The sequence below is a fragment of the Trachymyrmex cornetzi genome, unplaced genomic scaffold (assembly GCF_001594075.2).
Source record: "Trachymyrmex cornetzi isolate Tcor2-1 unplaced genomic scaffold, Tcor1.1 scaffold343, whole genome shotgun sequence".
In the NCBI taxonomy this organism is placed as follows: domain Eukaryota; kingdom Metazoa; phylum Arthropoda; class Insecta; order Hymenoptera; family Formicidae; genus Trachymyrmex; species Trachymyrmex cornetzi.
The window spans coordinates 248,417-260,421 of record NW_017298142.1 but is presented as its reverse complement, the minus strand read 5'-3'; the positions used below and the strand labels follow the sequence as shown (position 1 = coordinate 260,421).

General features: G+C 29.9%; 2 protein-coding genes across 3 annotated transcripts in view; one reads left to right on the top strand and one right to left on the bottom strand.

Moving 5' to 3' along the window:
- The window catches only part of LOC108763165 (trichohyalin), a 55,768-nt gene extending 50,052 nt beyond the window's left edge, over window positions 1-5,716 (bottom strand). The window contains exon 1 of the mRNA XM_018510542.1: window positions 5,370-5,716. The gene's annotated coding sequence lies outside the window, so the exon portion shown is untranslated. The remainder of the gene's footprint in view (window positions 1-5,369) is intronic.
- The window catches only part of LOC108763166 (uncharacterized), a 137,618-nt gene that overhangs the window by 66,491 nt on the left and 59,122 nt on the right, over window positions 1-12,005 (top strand). The gene's annotated exons all lie outside the window — the stretch shown is intronic.

Genomic DNA, 12,005 nt, shown 5'->3' with positions numbered 1-12,005 from the left:
CGCCAGGCTGTCGATAAGCCGCGCGATGCACCGTTAATCTGCATGCGCGCGCGTGGTTCAACGTTCAACGCGTGCGTAGCGCTCGCTCGCGAATCTCGAGACCCGCTCAAAAGTAATATAACGATGAGGTCGAGTAGCATTTATCCTGATCCATCGTAATTTTAAGAAAATGGACAAAAGAATCAAGTTCTTTAACGTTTTTACGATATCTTTAAGAAATGCAAGTATCAATATTTATTTACTTAATCCTAAGTAATACGTATACGTATCTTAAAGTGTAATGCCGTTTACTTCTACTCGCGAATCTGCTTCTCGAGACCCGCTCAAAAGTAGTATAACGATGAGGTCGAGTAAAAAAAATCCAAAAAAGTCATTAATGTAGATTAATGATTTTTTTTGATTTTTTTCTGAAGAAATTGATATTTATACTTGCATTTCTTAAAGATATCGTCAAAACGTTAAAGAAGACAAGTCTTTTGTCCATTTTCTCAAAATTACGATGGATCAGGATAAATGCTACTCGACCTCATCGTTATACTACTTTTGAGCAGGTCTCGAGAAGCAGATTCGCGAGTAGAAGTAAACGGCACTACATTTAAGATATGTATACGTATTACTTAGGATTAAGTAAATAAATATTGATACGAAATCATTTAGTGGAACTTGCTTGCACTCTCTTTAGCATTCTTTAGTTTTCAATTCTTATTTAAGCTTTTCTTATAAAAAACATAAATTTATTATTTATAATTTTAGCAATTATTTATTGTTTTTATTAACTATATTGTTTCAAGTAATCTTATTTGAAAAGTTTGGAATTTTTAATAATAACAATTCCAAACTTTTTAATAATAAAAAGTTAATAATAAAGTAAACAAACAATTACATTTTTAATAATAAATGCAAGAAAAATATTTCAGATATTACGATAACACGATGAACTCTTTAACGAATTTTGTTCTAATTATCACAATAATTAAATTTAATTTCATAACTTTATTAGCTTTAATCTTGCAACATTAATTACATGCAAACCTTGATTCACCATGAACTTCTAATTGCTCTAATCATTCATTATTTTACGAGAGACAAAATAAATTTTTCCGTTAACATTCTTTGTCTGATAAATTATAACGCAACAGCAAATACTTTAATCAATGCGTTGATTACAAATGATTGACACTCGAGATCTGTAACAGTATTTATGTTACATTACGATGATGCTTCGATGCTTCGTTGACGCAACCTCGAAGGAATCGTTTCACAAGTCCACGATTAAATCGCGTGACCTTGTCAGCAGGGCTCCACGTTGCTAATGTAACGACATATGCTCTCAATGACAGTCAGAAACGTCGTTGTGACTTAATAGCATCCACTGGCATGGAAACGAACGTGTCAAGCATTCATGAGATCATTGCTGTATTCATCGTAGCCATGTATATTTTTTTGCGTATGAAAAATAAACGACCAATTCCTGCCTTCAGATTCCCGTAAAAGCAAAGCATACCAATCTATGATTTATATAAAGATTATTCCGTTCGTTTTAAATCACTTGTGTTTTTCTTGGATACAAAAATATATAGTCTAATAATATATATCTCTGAATGTAAAATTTAATACAATTAATACAATTATTGATCTTACCTTTAGAGAGAATCAGAATCAAATTTTAAATTTCAAATTTTCATATAAAGTAGATAATTTCATAATTAAATCTTGATTAAAGCTTTAAATGTACATTTAACATTTGTATATAACAGAAGAAGGGAATAGTGGAAGGAATTGGTCTCTGGAAAAGTGGAAATTATGATTTTTCTTAATAAAGTTGCTGCAGCTTTCAATCGCGTACAACGTTCCAACATGTGAATGTATTTATCGCCTTAGGCAAAGCCACTATCGTAATTATACGCATTCGTATTTATATATAGAATCCCACTCATGCGCATGCGATAATGTCATATCGATAATATTTCAATAAACAAACTTTTTTTTCATGGATCGACAAACCGATAAGGAGCAATAGCCTCGCGCGGATCTTTTTTGTTTTTCTGTGAATTACTGATTAGCGATAATTGCATACTGCGAATATAGCATCGGTGCGATCAATCGAGGCGGAAGTTAGCTTATATTGAAAATGAGATAGGCGAGTAATTGTCGGCTATTAAATTAGGTAATAATCAGTAATGATACACCTGGCATACAACTGGAAACTTCTTCTAGGAATTTATTATACTCTTCCAACTCATAAGTTTTTTTTCTCATTTGTAATGTAAAATTAAAATGCAATTTTTATTGAATATTATGTGTTATTTTAGCAATGGCTTTACATAATTAATTTTAATGTACTATGGCTTGATTTAATTTTCAACATTCTTACCTGCATGTTTTATTTTTAGTTTTTTTTTCAAATATTTATAACATTCATCACACGAGTATAAATTGAAAACAATGAATTAATCTTATCACATGCAGGATATTGAAAAAATTTATGTGATTGAATAATAAGAAGCATGACAAATAATAAGAAAAAAGTTGTTGCTCGATTATTACTTATAATATGAAATTTGAATAGATTGTATATAATGTATACAAATCTATTTAAATAAATCCATAGCCTCAAATGTCTCAATAAATTTGCAATAGAAAAATTGCACGTTATGTGAAAATAGGATATTTAATTCTTTTAAAAGTTGACTATTTATATGAGTTATAATTTTGTTTTGGAAAAATATTACACAGTTGGAAAAAATGTGTTGAATGTAACATAAATCGCATGTCCCAAACGGTTCACTCAAATTTTTGAGTTAATTTTACACAAGATGCATATGTTAGAAGGTAACACAAATATTATGTAAGAGAATAACTACAAAGAAAGATAACATCGACACTGTTTGTAAACGAACCGTGAAAGCATATTTTTTGTCAGAAAATTAACATTTATGATATGTTAAATTAACACGGATTTTATTCATTTGCTTTTTTAGAATTTACGTTTTAAAACACATTATTTTTTTATGTTACTTGTTCATTTACTCATAAATTGTGTTATTTTGACACTAAAAAACATTGAATATTAATTTCACAAAAAATCTTTGAATAACAATCACATTATGTTAAATTAACACTCGAATATGTTAAAAAATTCAACACAAACTGTTAACACAAACGTGAGTGGACCGTTTCTAACACAAATACACAAATTTTTTTACTGTGTATGATATTGAATTATACGATTCTGTAGTTAAGAGATAGTTAAGGAGAATAATATATAAAACTAGCGATTTTAAATGTGTTCGTTCCTTTTACAGTGCACTTTTTATCATGCTTTATCATGCGTCGGATAATCCTAAAAAAATAAGTATCAATGCATTCCCTTATTAACCCTTGAACACCACACTATTTTCGCTACCTGATTTCATCACATATGAGTTACGGTAACCTTGGAGTCTTTTTTTGCTTTTATCTCGGGATCTAATGCATCAATTGTAACTTCTTTTTTTTTAATCGATACAACAGACAGTAAGGAAAAAGAATATATAGATATAAGAATATCATAAAACTTCCAAAAACCAAGATATTTTGAAAAAAAGGAAGAAAAAAATTTTTTTTAATTAAAAAAAAATCGTTGTTTTTTAAATAAATTAGTTATTTTCCAAAAAAATGAATACAAGGTTTTAATTTACAGAAATCGAAACATATTAAGTTGTATTTTAAGAAAAAAAATACATTATTACGAATTATCCTAAACAATATATTTATTCAACGAGATTGAATTTGGGTGATTTTCAAGTAATACGATAAAATTAGTGCAAAAGTCTTTATTATATGACATCTAAATATACAAATGAAATTATTCATTGATTTGCGTGGAACAGGCGAAACAAATTTTTGCGATGTTCCCCTATACATTGGCTGTTGGCACTGCAAGCATATGTAATAAGTTTTCCTATCTAAAGCCCCTGGACAGAATGAACATCTTCTTTGTTTTTCTATTTTGTTTACAGCTAATATATCGCGCGGATCTTGATTTTCTGGAATGTCTGTGTTTGATGAATGCTTCGATTTGAATTCGCATTTGAATTTGATCTTGTTCGTATATTATATTTACTTACAATTTGATTTCGAAAAAAAAAACGTAATAACAACACACAGTAAGTTCATGGCGTTCTATCTCGACTGGTTCGTGCACGCTGAGGTTGCCAGACGGGAGATTTGTAGTAGGTATGCGAAAGTTTTTTCTCCCCTTGTTTCCACTCCACACTTCTGATCATTCATAAACGCCACGTGTTTTTTCAAACGGACTGGGTTACCGTAACCCACGGTGGTGTTTAAGAGTTAATTTACGTCGAGATCTCTTATATTGTGCAATGAAAAACATATAAATATTTGAAAAAAATTCCTTAATTGGTTATTTCAAAACAATCAAATATCGATAATTACATCAGCAGGACTATCGTATGTGGCTACATACCGAAATTTCATAGTAACCTGTTAATTAACAGTTATTAAATTTGCATAATGCCTTAATAGGATTTTCAATTGATCTTCATTTACGATAACGTAATTAAAGTGCCCCATATAAATTCCTGTGCGACTATCAATGAGGCCACGTTTAATTATATGCAATCATATGGGACTTGTCTGATTATAGAGATTATTAGATCTTTCCAAAGTAAAATCATCCCTGACAACTGCATGTGCTATCATCATCATATATCGGGCTTACAATCGCGAAGAATATAATAAAAAGAAATAATCAATTAAAAGAATTAATTCTATTTTCAGTTGAAGCGGCAAAAAGAGATAAAATATATGTATTTTTAAACCGTTTATTACTAAGAAGAAGATTTATAGACATACAGTTTGCATATTATTGTTTTAAAATGCTATTTTATATTCTTCTGTAATCAAATAGAAGCTTACTTTACTTTAATTCATATCTCAGTACATCGCACTACTTCAATAGAAAAATGACATATCTCAAAATTAATAATTTTTTAGTAGAGTATTTTAAAAATTCTGAATTTTTTTTAAACGTCTTAATTAGGATAATGAATATGCAATTTTTAAAACTTCACTTTCTTTCCAAGTTATACTTTTAATTATAACGTATTCTTTAAAGCTATGACATAAATTTTCAAAATACAAACACTGCAATCCTAGTATAGCGTAAATTTCATTCCTTTATTAGTGTTGTAATACTTTTTCATACAAACAATAATGAGTTACAAATGTGTTGTTTTTTCATAAAAATATATTAGTCTTTAGGTTCGATTTTCTTTCATTATCTCAAAAGTATTAACTTTTTACTTGTATCACTTTTTTTATCAATGCATATGTTATTATTCTTGCGTCAAAGAATTCGTACTTACCTTGTTAAGATATCACTGACTCTCGTTACAAGCCCTGCTAACAAGTGCAGTTCGCATACCCTTCTTCCTCTCAGTCACGCTCATTTATGGCACATCCCAGGTGTTAGACGTGCGCTTCTCCAATGGCAAATTAAGTCGCAAATGCTCTGAACTCCGAAATTCTCTCTGGAAATTTCGCGCTAATACCGTCGACACTGAACAAGTCTGCTCGACTCCAAGGTGGTCTCCGTCGCTCGAGTCTTAACGGCAATCCAATTTGCAACGATCGATGCTACTGCAGCTGGAAGCGCATCGACTAGTCGTGTCGAAGAATCTCGCAATCTTCCTCGAGGCGGCGAGTTCCGGTCGATCTGTTTCCGGAGAAGGTAACCGATTGAATGGTTCCGACGTGAACGATCGACCTTACACGGTTAAAGTGTGGCAATATGACGAACGAAATGTTTATTTGTGCCAAAATGTCGATATCGTTCTTGATGTTTCAGAAACCTTTGGGAGATTCGTTATTTCAAATACCTTGGATCATCTCGACAAGAAGCCGATAAAACAAAGAAAAAACTTAGAAAGCGTAGTAAATTAATCGCGATCGAACTACCCTTTGAATCAAGATTTCAATCTCTCCCAGGAAGAAGGGAGGAATCTTTTACCATCTTTTCGCGAAAAATATACAGGACGAACGATCGTTGATCATCAGTGGGAAACTTTCCGATGTCATTTGTTAGAAACTTTTGCGCCGCATCTTTAATCCACGGATACGATACTCACGATGCTCAAGTGTGAAAAATGTGTTCGCCGTTCCTAGTCGATCGCGGCCGCGCGTTTTTCACCGTCGTCAGCCGAGGTGTCACTGCTTCGATGTACATCCTCGCGATTTATAAAGCCTCACGTCTCCGACGGCTCTTTGCACGCCTCGTGTGTGTCAGTCCGGTCGTCGTTATTATTCCCCTGCCAAGTAGCCGTTTTCTCCCTCCACGCAATTGCGAGCCGTTACCACCCACCGTCACGTCGCTTGTGTAAAGTCTAAAGCCTAAAGTCTAAAGCCGAAGCCGGAATCGCAATTTAACATTTATGTATATTCCTCTGTACGTTCTGAAAAAAATAAGAATGCAAGTTTGGAGACTAATTTTTTATAGAAAACTATGAAAAAATCGCAGATAAGCATTTATTTACAATGAATAAATATGAAGTTCATACATAGAAAGAACGATTTTGCTCAAGCATATATCTAAAAATTTGATTAGAAGATCTGAGAATAATAATTTTATTGACCATTAAAACAATATTATGTATTATATAACTATCGAAATAATTACAATGAAAAAATAAATAAATTTTAATGAATAATTATTTAAATAATTCTAAGTAAATATTTACTAAACACATATATGTATGTAAACGTATGTGTATTTAGTATATGAACCATTAATATGATTTAACTATCATGAATAGAAAATGTCATATTCAGTCGATTAAAACGATTTTTCGTGCCTAATAATATTTTTTGTTAATTCGTACAATTTCCAGTTCAAGCAAATTGTGTGCCAATTATTTATCGATCTTGAAACACATTTCTAATCCGAAGTTGGAGTAGCAATATCACACATTAGTAAACAATTAATAAAAATTAAAAGTGAAATTTTGTTTGTGCCGAAAAAACACAGATTATAAAGGAAGGACTTATTTCTATTAATATACATAATAAGTGCTAACTTATATTCCACATATTTAAATAAGAACACGTAATAATGTATTGGGTTGGAGGAAAAGTTCTAAGGTATTTTGTTAGCTAAAAATTATATAGGATAAAGTTGTTGAAATCGCACCGGCTCCTAAATCGCACTACCTCGCTTAAAAAAATCAATTATTATATTTATATACTTTCTTATGAGTTATTTAAGAACTATATGATACTGTGACGCTACTTCGTTATATTTGTGACATCAAGCATAATAGGAGTGTTGTTATTTACATAAATAAAAAATCGTGATAGCATTGATATTTTTCAACGTATCTTATAGCAGAATTACAGAGAGAGAGAGAGAAAATATAAATTAAATAGCCTAAATCTTGACCATTTGTCGTGTGATTAGAATATTATTAAAATTAAATTAATAAGGTCAAAGTTTGTTTTACATTTTTGTTTATAGGTTAAATAAATAAAAGTTTTAAAAATGCTCTAGAGTTTCCTAAATCGCACCATACTGTAATTTCTTAAATCGTACCACAATCTAACCTTTTAAATTGTACGTTGCTTAATATTTTTACATTTCTTATATTTTTATTCTATTTATTATTATATGAAATGTTTATTGTAAACCTACAAAGTATTTATTTTGCTTCACATAGAAACTTCTTAAATTACTTCTTGAAATTATCATGTATTTCAGGAATCATAAAAAATATATTCATAAGTTTTCAACAACATAACAAAATACAATTTTCTCCTTTTCTTATTTTTAAATTTTCCTTTCCTAATTTAAAAATTTTTTGCGTTATATTATTGTAATATTTTGAATGAGGAACATTGGCATGGTGCAATTTAAGCAACGAATTTCCTTGTTACAAAAATCGCACCATATTGAAAAAAATCCTCATTTTCAACGTTATATTAGTGCAAAAAAATTACATAAGAAAGGGAAAAAAGTGCAATTTACTATGCTGTAAAAAACTTAAGGATATTCTTCATAATTTCTGAGTTATGAACCTTTAAGTGAAAAGCAGTACAATTTCGACAACCTTACCGTATACAATTTTTTCATTAAAACTGATGAAAATTTAAATTTAAAAAAAGGGTTTTAAAGCTTCATGTCTCTACTTCCGAATGGTTACTATATTTTTTAATTTACGTTAGTTTTGTAATTTTTATATATAGAAAACGAGCTTAAAAAAAGAGAAATTTTTCTTCTCACTTTGTGAGTCTGTCACGTGCCAAAAAAAATTTGCGAAAATTTTCGACTACCTGTATCGTAAAAGTTTGGAGTTTTTCTTACAAAATCGTTTTTTAAAAACGTTTCTACGTTTCTACGATTTTTTGTTCTTGAGTTATTCGCGAGTTAGATAAAAAGAAACATTCTGACTTTGATTGCTCACAACTCCATTAAAAATCATCGTATTGCAATTAAAAAAACAAATTCTTAAAGCTGAAACGTTATCGAGTATTATGCTAATTTTTTAAATGTAAAATATATATAGAAATTTGAGTTAAAAATGTGATATTACTATCCTTATATATAACCACTGTGCAATGGAAAAAAAGACAGTAATATCACATTTTTAGCTCAAATATACATATATTCTATTAGAAAAAAAATTGGCAATTACACCACTTGATAGAACAACGTTTCAGCTTTAAGAATCTGTTTTATTAATTACGGTACGATGATTTTAACGGAGTTATATGAGCAATCAAAATCAGAATGCTCTTTTATTTAATCCGTAACTTGATAACAAAAAGAGTCGTAGGAACATTTTTTAAAAACGAACTTTTTCCGAAAATCTTTAAACTTTCACGTCAGATAGTCGAAAATTTCGCAACAAATATATTCTGTATATAATTTTGAACTATCAAAATTCTGCAGAACTTTTTCTCCAACCCAACATCTATTTGCGTTACTTGAAAAATGATTATTGAAAAGCAAATCAGGAATGTCGTTTAATTTAGGTTTAACAAGCGAGTTTATACAATTTATGAAATGATTGACGCATTATTAGAATTATATAGACCTTTATTTTAGAAATCAATGGTTAACCTTAATTGAAGTTAACTGAATTCATTCTCTCTAGATGATCGCATCATGACACGAATAGAAAGATATACGTACGTTGAGATTAGAGTTAATCAACGTCGCGGGAATCGACAATAAAGATGCCGATGTGTCATACGTAATACAGAATATTGCCAAAGGAGAAGAGAATAGAAGACATTATATATTTAAATATTTTTTATTTATATTTAAATGAGTAATGTAAATTTATTAATATTTAAACGTAATATATGTATAAATTTTATATTATAAAATATTTATGACAGAAAATTCTGCTGTAATAATTTTTTATTATATTTCTTTTCTTAAATCGATATCTTTTATTATACATGTGCCAATACTTTTACAGTTAATCGCAATATTAATTATTAATTTCAAAGCTTCAAATGAAGTAATTATGTATTGTCATAATTAATTTCACATATAGAATATGGACAATGAGAGCATTTCTCCGTGTTTATATGCTCATAAGCAAAAAATGCCTAGGAAGAATAAATCCTCTTAAAACAAAGTCAATATGCGTTGTTTGGATTATCTTTGCACGCCAAAGGCTAACAAAAGCTTTTTCTCATGAACTTGAGAGCTTCTTATCTCAATCGTGAGAAAAATGATGACAAAAGTTTAGAACAGGATAGTTTATTTTAACTTCTTTTTACAATCTCGTTAACGTATAGAGCGCTTAGTGACCTAATTTTGTGTTAAAACTTTCGTCAAAAGAAAGTTTATTTATTTTAACAGGCTTTTTGGTATAATTTGTAATTTAATTTGATAATTTATTTTTATAATTCAATTATTTGCTTTAATAACTTATAAATAGAGCGATAGTATTGACGTTTTTAAAAATCGAGAATACGGCATGTATATGTAATTGCAAATTCGTGATTTAATTTTAATTAACTTTATGATGCTTCCAGTGTTTTAATTTTTTGCCGTTAAATTTAACACAAACGGTTATTAATTTCGCTGCTTTGTCGCACTCTACTGTGTATAGTTAATGAATTTAATTTCGTTGGACTATACAGTCATAATCAGTTAATTTGCTCCGCACAAATACTGTCCACTCTTCATCCAGCTGCTATTCAACATTTACTTTAAACAGGTTCTTCTCGAGCAAATATAACGTAGGACCAGACAATCACATATTTTACTCAAAATATGCAGCGAATTCATAATTAACTTACCAAAATGACTTCAACTTTTATTGCTGACTCTCAGAATTAGATATGCTAAATATACATTTGTTGATTAAAAATAAAACATATCTCTGTTTTGGATGGAAGAGATTCGTTACTGTTTTATAGATTTATATTTCTCTCGTGCGTGATTATGCGTAGAAACACCTCATAATAACCATGGTGGAATTATAGAAGGTGTGTCGTTGCGCATAATGTCGGCAGAGAGTGGGGGGACATATTTTGTCAACCAATCATCACGTAGGGCCCATTCTATACGCGTGGAATTCAAACGTTCACAGCAGATGATTAATAAAAACAGTATTAGAAGTGAAAATAACAATGAAATCTTTATTTTAACCTATTAAAATATAAAATATTACAAACTGTAACAATATTACTGATTAGAAATACGATTGCACATATTTTTTATTTTTCTTTGTTTTCTTATTATATTATTTATTTTTATTTCCATATTTACATTGCGCAACCCAATATACGATCTGGTTCGCACCAAACATGTGATTACCTCCGTCGGAAATTTGTACTGAAGTTTCAGACCTACTTTCGCAGTTGTATCAAAAATGTTGTTCTGCGTATTAAAAAAGTCTCCGTGAAATAATTGAAATTCAGTATCCATGATTTTTGCTGCTTCCATGAAATCATTGGAAGGAACGATACAATTTCCACGCGAAATACATGAAATCCAGTCAGTTTTACACGATAATTGATCACACGGTCGATCTGTTATAATAACACGCTAAACACGCAGTGCCCCGAAATAAACACAGCCATATTGGATTTTAATCGAATGGGCCCCCCATGATTGGTTGTCCACTCCCCACTACTTTTAGGCTACTGCGCATCCACGTGAATGACACACCTTCTATAATTCCACCATGATAATAACTAATGCAACAATCTGTAGACCGAATGTCTGTCATAAACTATTTTGCATAATTATACCTTATGCAAACATAGCTATTTATGCTAAAAATATTTTAACCAACATCGTAAAATTATAGCCACTATGAATATTATGTCTCTAATTTTGAAAAGAATTCAAGTATTGAATTTATTGTTGCAGTAATTTATGTTAAATGGTCGGGCAAGGAATCTTGGAAATATAATTGATTTTCATAAAATGCTGGTATATTACAAAAGAGTAACCAATACTAGAAATAAAATGCCTAAATAATTCAATCTTGAATTACTGTATATACTTGCATATATACCATATTTATATAGTCTTTCAAACTGCGCGAATTGTTTGAGGTAATATTTTTCACAATAAATTTATTAATAGTTTTTCGACATATTAATATCTTTATAATATATAATGCCTGATTAAGCATCAAATTATTAAAATTGCTTGTCAATTTAACTTGCGATTACTAAAGTAGTTTAATTGCGTTTATAGAAAAAACAATTCGATGCGCAGTTCAAAAGACTGCAAATATGGTATATATATAGTATATATAGTAATTCAAGATTGAATTATTTAAGCATTTAAAGATCCAGCTTCGACCATTATAGGCATTTAATTTCTAGTATTGATTGTGTTCTCACATATGCGGTCTAAATATAAATATTCTTAATATTAATTATAAGAATAACTTATCAATAACTAAACGAAATAATAGTTGGGTGAAATCCAGGCATTGAAACCGTGCCATTCTATTGAAAAGACTATGGCCGGTATT